The 19,065-nt window shown below is 37.4% G+C and overlaps 1 protein-coding gene and 2 pseudogenes across 4 annotated transcripts in view; 2 read left to right on the top strand and 1 right to left on the bottom strand.

Moving 5' to 3' along the window:
- PALS2 (protein associated with LIN7 2, MAGUK p55 family member) overlaps positions 1-19,065 on the top strand; it is a 97,837-nt gene that overhangs the window by 30,514 nt on the left and 48,258 nt on the right. The gene's annotated exons all lie outside the window — the stretch shown is intronic.
- LOC123811095 lies at positions 2,603-6,761 on the top strand (annotated as a pseudogene).
- Positions 14,427-15,513, bottom strand: LOC123811094 (annotated as a pseudogene).

Genomic DNA, 19,065 nt, shown 5'->3' with positions numbered 1-19,065 from the left:
AACTGGACAAACCTGAAAACAGCCATTTAGGGGTATTGGAAATTGACCAAAGGCAGTTAAAAAGAATTGGTTTTGCAGAACTGAAGAGCTTGAGGTGAGAGCAGTGTGAGTCTGTGGCCTTCCTGCCTGAGGTCTGTCCAGATTCCTTCCCAGAGGTACTATACCCCACCCCCCTTGTTCAGGTGTGAGAACTGAAGTTGTACTAGTTTGGGACTGGCTGAGAAAACAGCTTTGCTGCCAAAGTGTTGGGGGGGGGGGGGCGTGACTTGATTTAAGAAAAGGGCTGAGAAGGGACACGGAAACCTGTGGCTTTGCTGGTGAAAAGCAGTGGATTTGGTTGGGAACAGATGGAAAAAACCTGCTGCCTTAGTAGCTCAAGGTTGTGGACCTAGTTTGGGATGAGCAGAGGACTAATAGAAATTTAATAGAGAAATTGTAGAAATGAGAGCCATAGAAGGACTGTGATAGACTCTCCACACAGCTCCAGTTGACTGGGAAGCTGCATGTGTGGGGGGTAGTCCCAAGGGAGCCTAGCAAAAAAGTTCAAACCAAGGGAGACTGGAGAACAGGCTGCAACTTTGAATGCATTCCCCAGTCTATACACAAATCAACTGGCAGAGCTTGGAACTCTTACAGACTTTTGAGATGTTTCAGCACAACCCTTGCCCTAGGCATTGGCTGAGGATTGAGCTATATAGTCATAGGCATGACCCCTAGGAAAGCAGGCTGAAATACAAAACTAAGAATTAAAAAAGAACTGCACAGAGATGTCCCAGCTGTATACCATGGAGGGAAACAAATTTTGCAGTTTTAGTTCAGATGAATTACTAAAAAAGACTCAACAGCTCTAAAAAATAAAATAAATCTAGAGTTACTATAATATATTCAAAGTTCAATTTTCAACCCCAAACTGCTGGGCATAAGGGAGGGAGGGAGGGAAGAAAGGAAGATGAAAAGAAAAATGAGGAAAGTGTGACCCCATAATCAGGAAAAGTAGTCAGTGAAAACTGACTCTGAGTGGACTTGATACTGGATTTAAATATGTTCAAAGAATTAAATGAAAGTAAATTCACAACACTAAACAAATTGAGAATCCCAATAGATAAATTAGAATAGAAAAACTAAATAGAAATTTTAAATTTGAAATGTACAATAATTGAAATGAAAAATTAATTGAATAGTATGAACAGCAGATTTAAGGTGGCAGCAAAAATGTGAAGACCAATACAAGGTATTCTGTTCAAACAAGAGAGAGAAAAAAGTTGAGAAACAGCCTCAGAAGCCTGTTGGACAATGTTAGGCATTTCAACATATGCATAATGAGAGTTCCAAACAGAAAGGAAAAAAAGGGACAGAAGAAAATATTTGAAGACATGGTGGCACCAAGCCACCCCAAATTCAGTGGGAAATATAACTTACAAAGGTTTCATAAGATGGAGTAAGCACAGTACATCATCTCTCCACTGAATGCAGTGAAAAACTGGACAGAATACAAGAGCAGACTCTGAAAAGTAGGCTGGTTGAAGAAGACAACCAGAAATTTAAGTACCACTGAATCTGATGAGGTTACCTTTTTTTTTAATTCCTTGACCCAGCTCAAAATCCAAAAGTGGGCATCAGAATGAACAGAGAGAACTCCAGAAAACCTCTAGTTCTGGCTTAAAGAGCAAGATGCCTAGCAAGAGTGCAAAAATCCCTCTTTTTTATTTTGAGTTCTGTTGCCCTCCAGCTCCCAGTAAATCCTTTGGCAGCAGTGCTGAGGCAGCTACCACAGCCAAGAGGAGCCTAATTAAAATTCTAAGGGAGGAAACCTTCCTCTTCAGTTGGGGCAGTTGTGGTCCCTGCTGTTTTTTGTGTTTTTTTTTTCTTTCTGTATTCTCTGACCTCCTAAACCAGGTCATGAGCACAGTTGTAGGAAGTACATGGCAGACTAGGTGGGGGCGGTGAGGGTGGTGGGGGGAAAGCCTGAGACTTCTAGCCAGAAAATTGGTAAATCCCAGAGAACCAGAAGTACCTAGATTATGGACAGGGAGGAGGTCTGGACAGAGGCTCCATAAAGCTGTTTATGCACTCTTGGGCTCACCCTTGAGCTGTGTATGTGTGGATCTGACCCTGAAGAGCATACACAGATGTTCAATACTGAGACACTGATAGAAGAAGATCAACCAAATCCCAGACTGGCTAGTGGGTGGTTCAGGCGAGACAGATCCAAATAACACTGTGAAAGTTTTGAACAGTTCACTAGTTTTTTATAAAGTTAAACTATACTGATCATGCCACCCATCAGTCCCACCGCTAGACAGTTACCCAAGAGACATGAAAACTGAAGTGCACAAACAAGGGTACAGATAAGCATGGAAGACTAAACTAAAATGTCCTGGTCCCTTAGAAGGTCAGAAATTGAGGCCTGAGCTCAGCTGAGTTAATTGCTTGCTAAAATATAGTATGAATACTCTCCATAAAATAGCAACAAGACACAGAGTTTCATAACATGATATTAAACATGTAAAGCATACAATCCAAAATTACTTGGCACATGAAGAACCAAGAAAACTACAACTCAAAACGCACAGGTAATCAGTGAACAGACACCAACGCTGAGATGTGGGACACGGATGTAGGATCCTCTGAGAAAGATTTAAAGTATAGGTGAGGGAGGAGGGTGTATAGAATGTGTCAGTAAAATAAAAGAAAAACCAAATGGATAATTTGGAATTTACAAAAACTGATGGACAAGCACGGCAGCAGAATAGAGACGACAGAGAGTCTATGAAATTGAAGACAGGTGAAATTTACCCCAAATTAAACAGCAGAGAGAAAAAGCTGAAACAATAATAAGCAGAACTTCAGGGATTTATGGGAAAATACAAGAGGGTCTAATATTTTGTTTCATCATCAGGTACTCAGAAGTGAAAAAGAAAGAATACTGTGCAGAAAAATATATTTGAAGAAATAGTAGCTGAAAACTTCCTGAATTTAATGAAAGATATAAGCCTGTAGATGAAAGAGGTTCATTGAAAAGTAGGCTCAAACAGGATAAGCCCAATGAAATTTATGTCCAGATATGTTATAATCACACTGTAGAAAATAAGACAAAGGAAAAATACTAAAAACAGAAGACAACAGCCACCAGTAACTATGAATGATGTGGATTTCTCATCAGAGACCATGGAGGCCAGAAGGAAGTAAACCAATGTTTTAAATACTCCCTGGACTTCAGTGGGTGGGGGCAGTTAGTCCAGAATTGGAAATGTGCTCTAGAACTTTCCTTTTCCTTTTTTTTTTTGGAGAGGACTTCTTTTTGAAAGCACTACATGTAATATAAAATTGTTTCTGAGAAGTAAGATTGCCAGAAGGTTAAACTAGCTGCTTTTGCAAAGCATATGGTTTGTAACAGGAACATTGATAAGTTCATTCAAAGCAGTTGTTCACTTTCTGAATTAAACTTGTCATCAGAAGATGACAAGGGTGCAAAGTGGTAGGTTAAGATGATGAAATTAGGAAAACCTATTTTATTTTTTAAAAAATACATAGTTTTTAAGATAAGGCAGTTGTAATTAAGTTGGTTATTGAGATTCTGATTGTAACCCTGATTATACTGCAAAAAAATGGAAACATCATGTATATTTTTATCAATAGAGGACAGACTAAATAAATTTGATGCATCTATACAGTGAAGTATGAGATGTATTGAAAAGAATGAGCTCTATTTCCCGGACCTAGTAGAGCAGAAGGCTCCATCGTGGAAATTCCCATCCACCACAACAAAGACAAAAAGTTAAGTACAAGGAGCCCAAGAGCCGGGACATCTACCTAAGGCTGTTGGTCAAGCTGTACAGGTTAATGGACAGATGAAACAACTCCACCTTCAACCAAGTGGTGCTGAAGAGGTTGTTCATGAGTGGCACTCACCTGCTGCCTCTGTCCCTTTCCCGGATGATTCAGAATATGAAGCTTCCTGGCCAGAAGGGCAAAAGTACTGTGGTTGTAGGGATTATCATGGACAACGTGCATGCCCAGGAGGTGCCCAAACTGAAAGAAAATATGTGCACTTGTGTGAACAGCTGCACCTGGAGCCTTGTCCTCAAGGTTGGGGTTAAGATCCTTACCTTTGACCTGCTGGCCCCAGATCCCCCCAAGAGGTGTGGCAGTGTCTTCTTTCTGGTCCTCGCAAGGGTGAAGCAGTGTACAGGCATTTCTGCAAGGCCCCTGGAACTCCACACAGCCTCACCAAACTCTACCCGCCCTCCCAGGTGCCAATGGACCAGCCATGGCTACAAAAACTAACCCCAGATCACACCTTGTTATTAAAAATATTTTGGATGATAAAAAAAAAAGAAATGAGCTCCAGTACAGAAAGATCCCTAGGTTGAAAAACAATCATATGCATATAATTAAAATATATATATATACTAAATATATATTAAGGCATAAATATAAATACAGGCATAAATTCTGTCTGAAAGGCTGGAAAGGTGATCCCTTTGGAGGAGATCAATTTTGTGTTTATTTTAAAATATTTCAAGTTGGTTACACTTTCTTATATCACGTATGTGTATAGGTGAATGGCTTTTAGAAATAATATATATGTAAACACTTTTAAACTCATTTTTCATCAAAACTTTTGACATGTTTACTCATATCTTCTGGTATTCAGTGTTACCAGTAATAAATGCCATGCAAGTCTGGTGATCTCCATTTTCTCCTCTCTTAATCCTCAGCATTCTGAAGTTCCATTTAGATGTGTCCATATCTGGGTCTTTTTCTTTCGATCTGCTCTGTACTTGGCAAGCCCTTCATTCTGAAGTTTGTTTGTCATTTAAAACTCAGGAACATTTTTTCCTGTCCTTTCTTCAGCTACCTCCCCATCTTTTTCTCTGATCTTGTCTTATGAGACTCCTGATATGCACTATTGGATTGGCCTATGTACTTTCAGTTTTCTCCTATCTTCCATCTTTTCCTCTTTGTTCTGCATTTTGGAGTTTACTTTGGCTCGATTTTTCAGATTAGCAGTTTCAGCTTTATTCTGTCAGTTAATGTACTGTTTGATTTTTTTTAAAATGGCAATATTTTTAATTGCCAGGAACTTTTTCTTATTCAGGTTGCTCCATTTTCTCCTTCTTGGTGGCCCATTCCTTCATCAGTACAATAGCCTCTCACACATATATCCCTGAGAATGCAAATGAAAATAAATTTTTAAACAATTTTATTTATCTATTTTTATAGGGAGGGGAAGGGAGGGATAAAGAAAGGGATAGAAACATTGATGGTTACTTGTCGACACCTCCTGGCCAGGGAATGAACTGACAACTTTTTGTTTTGTGGGATAACACCCAACCAACTGAGCACACTAGTCAGAACAAATGAAAATAACCTTTAAAGTTCTGTTCTCAACATCATCTGTTCCACCATCCCCCTGCCCCCCATTTTGGTTTGTTCAGCTCTGCCCACTGTCACTGATATTTTGTTCAAATATCTGATGAGCTAGACCTTATGTTTATAAATGAGGGTCTAGGTTGATTAATCCAGAATACACCTTCGTATATCTGATGAGGATTTCCTCTGAATCAGTTGTGTAAGCTGTACCCCACACTCAGAGCCCTCTCTCTGGGTGGGAGGGTGGGAGTAGGACTAAGTAAGTGGTGAGCCTGTCCTCAGGCAGACTTCCCTTTCAGGTTTGTAGGCAAGAGCAGGTGAGCGAGCTGGGAGCCCTTGCAATAGTTAAATTAAGAAGAATTTACCCTGGAGATAGGACATATTAATATTAGTGTAGTGCTTTAAGTTGGAAGAACAGAAGGGCAGAAGTACTCCTAGAAGTGTTGGGAAGTTTTGGTTGTCATAAATTTGGAACACTACAAGCATTTGGTGGAGAATAGTCCTGTGCAAAAAGAATTTTTGCTCCCCAAATGCCAAAAGTTTTCTGTTTGACAAACACTGCTACAGTGTATTCAGTCTTGTATAGTCTCCTTTCCTCCACTCCCACCACCTTCGGTGTCTGTTATGAAAAACCAGATTTGCCTCAGCCTCTGTGCTCCATATTCCTGTTAGGAACCCTTCCCATGCAGAATAAACACCTATTATCTCTGGAAGGAAGTTTGTGGTGTTCCCACCAAAATGTGAGCTCTTGTGACTGGGGCTCCTTAATTGCCCTGAATGCTCCGCTGTGCCTGCCCTTTTCTTTTGTTGACTCCATCCACCCTTAGAGTTTCTGTAGGAATGCTTTGGAAAATACAGCTCTACATTTTGTTTTTTAGACTTTAAATGTTGATCATACATTCAAGAATTTCAGTAGGATGAACTGAGTTTGGTTATTTCCACTAGGATGCCTTCCACTGGTGTCTCTCTACTTTCCATCTTCTTGTCTTCCCACCATCTCCATCAAAGAAAGAGTTAATATTCTACTTTTTTCCTTGTACCCCCCCCCCATGTTAATAATGTACTAGGAAGTATTGTTCTAGGAGTTTTCCATGTATTATTGAGCAGCAACAACCCTGTGAGGTAGATACCATTGTCATTCTTACTTAACAGATGGAAGAAGCTGACTTGGGGAGGTTAAGTTATTTACTTAGGCTTTCAGGACTGGTTAAGTGGCAGAGTCCAGGCTCTTAACCACTATGCTATATTGCCTAACTTTGCGATACCTTCATTGTGTTGGTATCTTTGTGCTTTATACACATTTTGTTCTGCTCTACTAGATTGACTTTTTGGAGGAAAGAGTATCTCTGTTATCTTCAGTATCTAACATTGTGCCCGGCCTGTAAGTACTCAGTCAATGTTCGTTAAATAGGATGAGCACAATGAAAATTTTACTTCTGTGATTCAATATAACCAAATTAGAATTTTAAGATATTAATTGGAGCTAAAGTATTGACAGCACATAGTCATAATCTAGAAACAATTTTTATTGACTTAACTAATGATTTACAAGAACTCTGCTGTCATGGTCAGATCAGTTGTATGAAAACAATGTGTCAAAATTTAACCTTAAAGAAACCTGACTTCAGCCACATTTCTATAGGTTCTTTTTTTGCTGTAACATTTCTTGGAAGTGTATTTTTAAAAAGAATTTAGTTGCTAGATTGCACATACAGTACAAGTAGTCTAATTGACTTAGATACCTCCTTTTAAATTATGCTTAAATCTTTCCAAATGCACATAGACATGTCCTGGATTCTGTAAACTATGTAGCATGGTTCTAGTGAAGAAATTATTTTACCTATAAAGTAAAAAGGACAAATTTTAACACCTTATGAAAACTTAAGTTACCTGTCATATTTTTCATGGAGGATTCATTTCGTTGAATTGAACAGGAATGAATTTACAAAGGGATTTTTAATATTAAGTAGGTTCTAGCCCTAATTAATTAAGATTAGTTTATTTAGCCCTGGCTGGTGTAGCTCAGTGGATTGAGCGCGGGCTGCGAACCAAAGTGTCGCAGGTTCAATTCCCAGCCAGGGCACATGCCAGGGTTGCAGGCAATGACCCCCAGCAACTGCACATTGATGTTTCTCTTTCTCTTTCTTTCTCCCTCCCTTCCCTCTTTAAAAATAAATAAATCTTTTTAAAAATTCTAAAAAAAAAGACTAGTTTATTTATTTACCAAGAGTTATAAAGAGTTAATTGAGAAATGTTTTGTAAAACAAATTTAGAAAGATTTTTAGAGCAGAATATAGGTGGGTAAACACCATTAATTTTATTAAATTTGCTTCACACACTGGTATATTATGGAAAGTTAGAAATATATTTAAGAAGTGTTACTGTAAAGGCTTGTCATTTAAGTTGACTAACCCTTGAAAGAGATGGCTTCCTTCTCTACAGCTTGTGGTACAATTTGTGGGAAGTGCTGACTCCAATATTATAAAGATGTATTTCTAAATAATATTTAATTTAAAAAATTATTTTTAATTTTGGTAACTTAATAGTGTTGCATTTGTGTAACTGAAACTATATTGTTGAGAACTTATGATGTGCAGCCTGTGGGCTAGTTGTTAGGAATATAGGTTTGAACAAGACAAACATTTCTGTGCTCATCAGAGTTATTTTAGAAAGGGAATTATACATTAAACAAAGACCAAAATATCTAATTGTAGGTTTATCAGAGTTTCAAAATGTAGAATACTATGAAAATACATGTATTAGGAGACTTTTTCCTATTTGAGGCAGCCAGAGACAGCTCTGCTGCTCTTCAAGGGTGCCTATGAACTACTGTATTTTCGGACTATAAAATGCACCCCCCCCCCAATTTGGGAGGAATAATGGTTGTTAACGCTGCTGTTGAGTTCTGTTTACATTTACATTGGTGAAATATATTTATGTTATTAAATATTTTATACATTTTTTGCTTAAAAATTTGTTTTCCTATTTTCCTCTAACACCTAGGTGCATCTTGTGGCCCCAAAAATACAGTGGGTATGCAAAGATGGTTATGTGTATGTGGTGGTGAGGAGAGGACTTTATATCGGGACAAGGGGAAGATGAGTACAGCTAAAACCAGAAAAGGGTGGCTTAGATTGAATCTAGTGATGTATTAAAAGGCTTAGAGGCTGTAAACTTACTTTTTAGTATTTCTATGTATGAAGAAAATAAAAGGGGAACCTCAAGAACCCAGAATTTATTTATTAAAGTATGTATATTTATTCTTACATGTTTAAACGTCAGTTACCTTCAAAGTACTATTTGTTCAAGATTTTCTTCCATTGCTCAAAACACTTTTTTAAAGGTTTTTTAATGTTTTTTAAAGTATATTTTATCAATTATGCTATTACAGTTATCCCTTTTTTCTCCCCTTTATTCCCTTCTGCCCTGCACCCCCACTCCCTTCCCACCAGCATTCCTCTCCCTTAGTTCATTTCCATGTGTCGTGCATATAAATTCTTTGGCTTCTCCATTTCCTATATTATTCTTAACCTCGCCCTCTATTTTGTACCTACCATTTATGCTTCTTATTCTCTGTACCTTTTCCCCCATTCTCTCCCCTGTCCCTCCCCACTGATAACCCTGCATGTGATCTTCATTTCTGTGATTCTGTTCCTGTTCTAGTTTTTTGCTTAGTTTGTTTTTGTTTTTGTTTTTTTAGGTTCAGTTGTTGATAGTTGTGAGCTTGTTGTCATTTTAATGTTCATATTTTTGATCATCTTCTTTTTCTTAGATAAATCCCTTTAACATTTAATATAATAAGGGTTGGGTGATGATGAACTCCTTTAACTTGACCTTATCTGGGAAGCACTTTATCTGCCCTTCCATTCTAAAGGGTAGCTTTGCTGCATAGAGTAATCTAGATTGTAGGTCCTTGCCTTTCATGACTTGAAATATTTCTTTCCAGCCCCTTCTTGCCTGCAAGGTTCCTTTTGAGCAATCAGCTTATAGTCTTACGGGAACTCCTTTGTAGGTAACCATCTCCTTTTCTCTTGCTGCTTTTAAGATTCTCTCCTTATCTTTCACCTTGGGTAATGTAATTATGATGTGCCTTGGTGTGTGCTTCCTTGGGTCCAACTTCTTTGGGACTCTCTGAGCTTCCTGGATTTTCTGGACGTCTATATCCTTTGCCAGATTGGGGAAGTTCTCCTTCATTATGTTTTCAAGTAAGTTTTTAGTTTCTTGCTCTTCCTTTCTCCTTCTGGCACCCCTATGGATTTGGATGTTGGGATGTTTCAAGTTGCCCTGAAGGTTCCTAAGGCTCTCCTAATTTTTTTGAATTCTTGTTTCTTCATTGTGTTCTGGTTGAATGTGTGTTTCTTTGTTCTCCAAATTGTTGATTTGAGACCCCGTTTCCTTCCCTTCACTGTTGGTTCCCTGTACATTTCCCTTTATTTCACTTTTCATATCCTTCACTTTTTCCTCTAGTTTGTGACCATGCTCGACCATTTCTGTGAGCATCCTGATTACCAGTGTTTTGAACTCTGCATCTGGTAGGTTGGTCTCTCTTCATTGCTTAGTTCTATTTTTGGAGTTGAGATCTGTTCTTTCACTTGGGCCATATCTCTTTACCTGGGCACAGCTGTTATGTTGTAAGGGGCAAAGCCTTAGGTATTTGCCAGGGTGGGGCAACCCACTGCACTGTGTTGTGGTACTGTCTGTGGGGGAGGGGGTTCTAGAGGGAACAGTGCCGCTTGCTAGGCTCTTGGCTGGTTTTCACTCATTTTCCCCACTCCCCACAAGCAAATTGGGCCCTTGTGGTGCTGATTCCCTGGGTGGGTGGGTTTGTATACATTCTAGGACTCTGTGGGTCTCCCCAACAAACTCTCCTATGAGGCTGGGAGTTTCTCCCACCACTGCAACCCCCACAGGTTTTTACCGCCAGAGGATTTGAGGCTTTGTTTTCCCACGCTGGAACCCTGGATTGTGTGGTCTGTCTTGCTCTCCAGTTGTTCCTCCCAGTTTATTCACATGTAAATGTGGGACTGCTCAGTATACCAGCTGCTGGCTCGCCTGCCCCAGTCTGCTGCTTTGCTGCCCATCTCCACTCCTCCTACTGGTCTGCATGAATGTTCCTTCGTTAACTCCTTGGTTGTCAGAGTTCCATACAGTTCAATTTTCTGACAGTTCTGGTTATTTTTTTTTAATTTGTTGTTGTCCTTCTTTTGGCTGTGTGAGGAGACAGAGTTGTATCTACCTACACCTCCATCTTGGCCGGAAGCCCGAGAGTTGACATTTTTATAGTATGGAATCTTCTTACCCCACCACATGGTCTCTTCATTTATTTTAACGGTCCTTTAGTATATTTTATAATTTTCCTCCTATCTGAACATTTTTAAGTTAGCCTTATTTTTTATTTTTAGATTTTGTTGCTGTTGTGAATAGGATCTTTTTTTTTAATCCCCAGTGATGTTTTTGAATTATTACTATTATTTAGGGAAACTTTTGATTTTTCTATATTGCTCTTATGTCTAGTCACTTAGCCAAACTCTTATAACTGACTTTAATCATTTCTCAACTGATTCCTTGAAACTTTTCTAAGTAGATCATTATCATCTGTTTTTTAAAAAGAATATGTCATGTCTTACTACAGTGCTCAAAACTTTCTACATAGGTATGAAAAGTAATGGTGTTAGTGGGCATTTTTCTCCTGTTCCTGGCTTTATGGTGAAGCTTCTGACATTTCTCTATTAAAGTGTGATGCTTTTTGTAGATACTGGTATACAATAACTGGTTTTATTCTGTTTTTACTAATGTAAGATTTTCCCTTAAGGCTGAGTTTAAATTTTATTTGAAGTATTAGAAGCATTCAGATGATTGTGAGGTTTTTTTTCTTATACTGCCAAAAAGTTCATTTGGTTTTTAAGTAAAAATAAAACATGCTTTTCTCACTTTCACCAATAACTTTATTGAACAACATATTCACTGTTCCACTACCTTCTGCCATCTTTCAGGCAACTTCGTAATTCCATCTTCCCAAAACATTTTATCTTTTGAGGAAAGAACTGTTCCAGGTGCCTTTTGCAATCTTCCAGGGAATTGAAATTGTTTCCGTTAAGAGAATTTTGTAAAGACCAAAATAAATGGAAATCCAAAGGTACAATGTCTGGTGAATACAGTGGATCAATCAGAACTTCCCAGCGAAACTGTAACAGTTTTTGCCTGATCATCAAAGAAACATAAAGTTTTGTGTTGTCCTGATGAAAGATTATATGTTTTCTGTTGACTAATTCCAGATGCTTTAGGTTGAGTGCTGCTTTCAGTTGGCCTAATTGGGAGCCATAGTTGTTGGAATTAACCAGTTGGTTTTCTGGAAGGAGCTCATAATAGAACACTCCCTTCCAATCCCACCTTATACACAACATCACTTCTTTGGATGAAGGCCCGCCTGTGGTGTGGTTGCTGGTGGTTCATTTCACTTGCCCCATGACCTCTTCCATTCCACCTTATTGTAAACTATGCACTTGTTATCACCCATCACAATTTGTTTTAAAAATGGAATGTTTTTGTTACATTTAAGTAGAGAATCACATGTGGAAATATGGTCAAGAAGGTATTTTCGCTTAACTTATGTAGAACCCAAATATCAAAGTGATTAACATAACCAAGCTGGTGCAAATGATTTTCAGGGTTTGATTTGGATATTTTGAGTATGTCAGCTATCTCCTCTGTGGTATATCATTGGTTGTTGTCAAAAGACTTGATTTGATCGCTATCAACCTCAACTGGTCTGCCCGACTGTGAAACATCATCCAGTGGGAAATCTCCAGCACAAAACGTCGCAAACCACTTTTGACACATTTGATTATTCACAGTACCTTCTTCATATGCTGCACAAATCTATTTTTTGCATTTCAGTTGTGTTTTTACCTTTTTTGAAATAATAAAGCATAATATGCTGAAAATGTTTATTTTCTTCCATCTTCAGTATTGAAATGGCCACACAAAAATTCACCAATTTTTATGTTTTTTTAAAATGCCTGCTGATGTGACAGCTGTCACGTTACAGTCTAACAAAATTGTTTTGACAACTAAGCACAACTAGAGCTATCTTATTGAAAAATCTGAATGAACTTTTTGACCAATCCAGTATTTATTTTTTAGTGTTGAACCATCTTTATACTACTAGGATAAACTGTAGTTGCTCTTAAGTATTAATTTTAAAGATGTTGTTACATTCAGTTTGCCAATATGTTTAAGATATTTGCATATATGCTCATCAGTGGGTTTAGTTTATAATTTTCCTTGAGGTTTTTTTTTAAATCCTCACTCGAAGACATATTTACTGATATGAGAGAGAGAGAGAGAGAGAGAGAGAGAGAGAGAGAGAGAGAGGCATCGATGTGAGAAACATCATTTGGTTGACTCCCATACACACCTCAACCAGGGATGGAATCCGAAACTTAGGTATGTGCCCTGACCAGGAATTGAAGCTGCAGCCTTTTCATGTATGAGGCAGTGCTCCAACCAACTGAGCCACCTGGCCAGGGCTGATTTTCTTTGAGTTTTGAAATCCACATAGAAGTTGGGAAGTTTTCCGTCTTTTCTGTTTTATTTTAAAAACATGAATTATCTCTTTCTTGAAGGTTTGTTAAAATGTATTAAATCTGCTCAGGGCTAACATCTTTATAAAAAGATATCTTTGAAAACCTTTGCAATTTCTTCTATTAGGAACTATTTCCTTATTTATCTGTTTCTACTACAATAATTGACATTTTCTGCAAAAATCTCTACTTGACTAGATTTTAAAATATAGTTGTTCATTGTGTTCTCTTTTTAATCTTTATGCCCACAGTTACTTTCTCATTGCATTTCTAATGTTATTTGTGTCTTCTTTTCTAAATCAGACTGGCCAAGTATTTGTTTTTATTGTTTTTTTTTTTTTGAAAGAGCTGGCTAATTGACCAAATCTGTGGTTCTTTATTTTTGAGTTGATTTCTGCTTTCCCTTTTATTAATTTTTTTCTATTTCTGAATTTCTCATTACCTTGTAAATTTTGGTCTTTCATGATCCATAGTATTTTTCTCACCTTTTTCTTATTGCCCTTTTCCTGTGGGAGAATTCTTCAGTTTGATATTCCTACACATTATAATTTAATCTTTTTTTCTTTATCTCTTTTGCTCTTTCTTTTTTCCCCTCAATTGACTCTAAAATAATTGTGGGGGGGTTTTTGGTGGTTAATGCCTCAGTTTGTTGAATTTGATGAGTTATATTCATAATGCTAGTTTTCCTAAGTGTTTTTTGATTCTTGATTTGTTCATATTTGTAATTGAAGGGTCTAGATTAAATATATTAAATTTTTTCTAGCTCAAATAATCCCATTTATATGTTATTGAATCTAGCTTCTGATTAAGAGTCTGTCCTCTAGTGATTATGGAGAAGTGGAACTTGCAAAAAAAACAACAAAATACCTTACCTTTTAAGTTTTGGGACTTTCCTTTTTTCTTGGAATCTCTGAGTCAATTGGGATGCTTCCCTGTTTCTCTGGCTCCCACCCAGCTTTGCAAGGTTCCCACTACAGAGAACTTCCTCTTTCATATATTAAGCTTTTACATACTCTAGAGTTGCCTTGTGGTTATTCATGTCTGAGCAATTATTATAGATTTAGTTCATGTTTTAATATTTTATAAGGTTAAGTATCTCATTTCTTATATATTTTCTCATTTTTCATATGTGTTTAGGATAATTTAGTTAAAAAGAACAATTGTATTTTTAAAAATAATTTGTATTATTAGATAACTATAAAGTCAGACCAGTGATTTGGCTTGTTAGGGGAAACCATTCCTTCATACTCTCCCGTCTCATACTCTTCCATCCCAGTAAAAAAGGGGAGATGGGATTATGCCAAGTGTCAGAACAGTATTTTATTCACAACAGAGTATAGAATGAAAGTGTTGGGGCAGATCTTTGCATAGCAGGGAGGTTGTGTTAATGTTCTGACATCCTGGTTGATCTGGAGCCCACAACCTCACTTAACCTCCCCAACAATTCCTGTCTGTTTTTCCCACCAATCAACTCTGAGATACCCCAAATTGTTCCCATTCAACCATGTACAAAGGGAAGATAGGAAAGACACCAAATACCCTTACCCCAACTTTCACCTTTGGGGTTAAATAGCCTGTGGCAAGAAAGGTGAACTATGGTCAAAACCAAGTGAGGACTTTTAAAGAAGCATTGACAGGAACATTGATAATAACATCTGACTGCAACTTCAGAAAGAAGTGCTACCAGGGGAAAATAAATACTGAGCAGATGTTCTGAAACTCCACATAAGGACTGGGGACTGATCCTCTGAGAGCTTTGGGCTCGGTGGGGCTTTGGCCCGTCCAGTCTGGACCTACTGAGCTGGACGACCTTGGGGCTGCCTGGCAAGCACACTGCAGTCTGACTGGCTGTGGCTTCAGCAAGACAGAGCTTGGCTCGTTCATTCTTTTGACTGAAGGGGAGGTATGTCACCTGGTGGTTGTTGGGGAGACTTCAGGAGGCTGGGTTAGGTCTTTGGCTTCTGACTGGTTTTGTTGCCGAGACCTTTCACCTTGTGCTTTGATCACTGTTGCCAGCTCAGTCAGTGCCTCTGGATAGTGCAGGTACACTGTCCACAGACCTGTTTCCTGGAGGGAGCCATCCATCAGGATGTCAGTCAGGGCCTCGCGCAGACCCTTTCAAAGGGTACTGGTGTGTCAAAGTTCTAGCAAGTAGGAGCAGAAATTCTTGCTCATTAAGGAATGGGGATGCCAGCACCTTGAAATGGGATCCTGGCATGAATGGCATCCCAAGGTTTCATCCAATACAGGTAGGTTTACTCTGATTTCCCTTGGGTTTCCAGATGTAGCAGTCTTGCATCATCCTCCATAAGGACCTAGGGTTCATACTTGATCGACTGAAGCCTGAATAGTCCAGTGTCAGTCTCCTCTTTCAAGTCTTTGGGGGCACGTGTCCTACAGGGACACAAGTTCTTCTTCAAGATTTCATTGAAAAGCAAATTATTTGCTTCTTTACAAAAATAAACAGTAGTACAAACACCAGGTCAACCTTCGTCAGCCACATACTCACCCTGGACAGCCAGTTACTGCCCAACACATGGCCTCCCCACCCCATGCAAACTTCATGGGTTTTCGGTAGTGATGTTTCAGCCCTTTGCATTTCGTGGCACGCATAAACTAATCATGAAAATTCTGCAGCACCAAAAAATATATCTTTTGCCAATCTGTAAAAAACAGGTATAATTTTGATTCAGTCACACCAGACAGCTATTGTATTGGCTTTTGTCATCCTTTTATTTGACCATCTAAGAGAAAAGAGGTCAGTGCCTATGACTAAATCGTCAGGTATGGCATATTTTAAAAATTCTTGCAGCACTTCAGTTGGAAATCACTGGTTTGTGCCATTGCCCTGTGTCATGAGCCCAGGTGGCCTGGAGCTCCCTGGCCATTTCCCGGTGGGGGATGTTCAAGCCAGGCCTGGCCTGAAAGGTGGGCTGTGTGGGGGTCTGCTGTATGTTGATTAGAACTCTATTAAGTGTGCAAATTAGTTTCAGAATGTTTGGCAACTTTATGGTACTCAAGATTCCCTTTCCAGGACATGGGATATTGACAGGTTTACCAGTTTTTAACTAAATTTCATATAATCAAAAATGAAACAACTTAAGAAGATGTTCAGAATAACGAAGGGTATATTTCACAATCTCTGCCACTTTTCTTCCCACTTAATTCAGTGCAAATATAAAAATTTCAGTACCTCAAGAACCAATACAGAAGATACATTTTAAAAAAACCTGTAATACAACTGGAAATTTGAACACCAGCTAGATATTTGATGATATTAAGGAATTACTGTGTTTTAGATGTGCTAACAGTATTTTGGTTACATATTTTGTGCTAACAGCATTTTGTTTAAAAAGAGTCTTGATCTTTTAGATGTATACACTGAAATATGAAATCTAGGGTTTGCTTCAAAGTTACGTAGGATCGAAAGTATATGGGAGTAGGAAACAAGATTCCCACGTTCTGCTAGTTGTTGAAGCTGATAGTTACTGGGTTCATTGTATTATTTTGTCTTCAATTATGTGTGGCTGAAATTTTCCATAATAAAAGTTAAAAATAAAAAAGATGGCAAATACAGAAAGTCAAAGGAAGGAAAAAAAGTATGAAAAGTAAAGCTTAAACTACATTTATAGTCAGAGGGTAAAAATACACCTAAAGATTGTTGATCCTATTGTTTTCTGCCCACTTAAAGGTACACATTGGGCCTGCATCAAAATTGTGAAGTAGCTTCTGTTTCCTAGTGTCTTCTTTCTTCAGCATAGCCAATACTGGTTTTCCTTTTCTTTGTTTTAAGGGCATGTTTTTTCTCCTGTTCACCTCTTTACTTCCAAAAATGTCACTCATTTACATATTCTGAGTAGGAGCCTTTTTTCAAGACTTAAAGTACAGGGAAAGAACACTTTGGGAGGGAGTTTAAGGGTAGAAACCAGGGAATAGGTCTGATAGAGTTAGAAAATTGCTTGAGTATTTGGAAAAATTACTGCTAGAACTTTGAAAAGTTTGTTGGAACATTTGGAAAAAAAACTTGTAGGAGTCCCATATGAAAAGCACCTACTGTTAATTATATAAAAAAGAAAATTGCCAACATAGGGATAGGGGAAGGTAAAAGCTTAACCCTCTAGTATTCTAACAGAAAATAAATAGATAATATCTGAGTGGATCAATTTAAAAGTAGCAACATTAGCATATATTCAGAAATATAGATGTGATTAAAAGAAACTTAAATTCAAAGTAGTTGCTTCCGGAGAGGTGGGATGAGTTGGGAGGGGGGTGGATAGTATGGAACAGAGAACTGCTGTATTTCATTATAAGCCACTTAGTAATACAGTCTGACTTTAAACAGTTTTTACATTTTATTTTAATAAAAGTAGAAAGTGAATGTTAAAATAAACAACTATAATATTAGTAGACTTAGAGAAATACGAAAAGGAGATAAAACTAATATAAATAATCTAAATAAAATCAAGACTGATAGGAAATGAAAAGGGTTATAGCTTCACTGTCTTGCATATGCATATTCATTTGTCCAAGGACCATTTGTTGAAAATACTGCTCTTTCCTCCACTGAATTGTCTTTTCACCCTCGTTGAAAATCAACTGACTAAATTTATGGATTTATTTCTGGACTCTCATTTAGTTATATGTCTGTCTTTATGCCAGTCTTGTTTACTGTAGCTCTTCAGTCAGATTTGAAATTAAGTGTGGATCTTCCAGCTTTGTTCTTTTTGAAAATTGTTTGGATGTTCTGTGTCCTCTGTACTTCTCATATGAATTTTAAGATTAGTTTATCAATTTCTGCGACAACAACAACAAAAAAGAGAGGGCAGCTGAGATTGTGGTAGGGCTGCATTAAATCTGTGGGTCAATTTTGTGTATATTGCCATCCTAACATGAAATGGGATATCTTTCTGTTATTTGTCTTCTTTAATTCTTTCAATAGTGTTTTATAGTTCCAGTGTACAAAACCTTGCACTTCTTTATTAGAAATTATTATCCTGATTTCTAATTGTTTTATTTGTGATATTGTTGTAAAAGGAATGGTTGTCTTAATTTCATTTTCAGGTTGTTCATTGTTAGTGTGTAGAAACACAATTGATTTTTGTATTTTGATTGTGTATTCTATAACCTTGCTGAACTCATTTATAAATTTATAAGTTCTAATAAATTTATTTGTATAGTCTTTAGGATTTTCTATATACATGTCATCTACAAAAAAAAGATAGTTTTACTTATTCTTTTCCAATCTTGATGCCTTTTATTTCTTTTTCTTTCCTAACTCCCCACCTAGAACCTCCAGTAGAATGTTGAGTAGAAATGGCAAGAGTAGACTTCCTGCTTTGTTCCTGATTTTATGGGAAAGCCTTCAGTTTTTTACCATTAAGTATGATGTAAGCTATGGAAATTTTTATAGATCTCCTTTATCAAGTTGAAGACATTTCTCTTGTATTTGTTGATGTTTTTATAATCAAAGGATATTGGATTTTGTCAAATGTTTTTTCTGTGTCTATTTAGATAAATCATTTTTTGTCCTATTAATACTGTGTATTACATTGATAGATTTCCATATATTGATGAATACCCTTGCATTACTGGGATAAATTTTATTGGTCATTCTGTACAATCCTTTCTGTATGTTGCTGGATCCAGTTTGCTAGTCTTTTATTACATATTTTTGCATCTTCATTTATAAAGGATATTGGCTGTAATTTTCTTGTGATACCTTTATGTGGATTTGGTATCAGATTCTCATGGAATGGTTGAGAAGTGTTTCCTCCTCTCCTTTTGGGGAGGGGGAATTTGTGAAATACTGGTTTTAGTTCTTTAATGTTTGGTAGAATTCACCAGTGAGGCCATCTGGTTCTGGACTTGTGGGAAGTTTCTTGATTACTGTTTCAATCTCTATATTTGTTTATACCTCTATTAAAGTTTCATATTTCTTCCTAAGTAAAGTTTTTCTATTTGAAGATATAAAGGAAGTGTAAGATTATAAGTATGTGTAAGGTAGCCTGCTAAAGCCCAAATTGCATATAAAAACATGCCCTGCTAGTGATTCATGAGAACTCAATTTGAAACTTACACTATTTAACAATTCAGGTTTTTAAAAATG

The sequence above is a fragment of the Phyllostomus hastatus genome, unplaced genomic scaffold (genome assembly GCF_019186645.2).
Source record: "Phyllostomus hastatus isolate PE091 unplaced genomic scaffold, TTU_PhHast_1.1 phas_scaffold_78, whole genome shotgun sequence".
Taxonomy (NCBI): Eukaryota; Metazoa; Chordata; class Mammalia; order Chiroptera; family Phyllostomidae; genus Phyllostomus; species Phyllostomus hastatus.
Note: the sequence above shows the minus strand (reverse complement) of the source record. Positions and strands in the feature narration are given on the sequence as shown.